We start from the raw sequence: 204 nt of genomic DNA, 5'->3' as shown, positions 1-204 counted from the left end.
TATTAATAACACGCATAAAAACAAATTAACAAGTCTCCAAATCCTTTGGTATATATACACCAGTATCAGAATTTTGATTATGCCTTAAATTTGATTTAACATTTTTAAAATGTTCCCGTAAATTGCCTAAAACTTCAATTGGGGAAAATTTTTCTTCAGATGGAACCACAAGTTCACCGGGTAGGCGTAAATTTTGCCCAAAAA

The sequence above is a fragment of the Rhagoletis pomonella genome, unplaced genomic scaffold (genome assembly GCF_013731165.1).
Source record: "Rhagoletis pomonella isolate Grant_MI unplaced genomic scaffold, Rhpom_1.0 Rhpom_scaffold_00014, whole genome shotgun sequence".
In the NCBI taxonomy this organism is placed as follows: Eukaryota; Metazoa; Arthropoda; class Insecta; order Diptera; family Tephritidae; genus Rhagoletis; species Rhagoletis pomonella.
Note: the sequence above shows the minus strand (reverse complement) of the source record.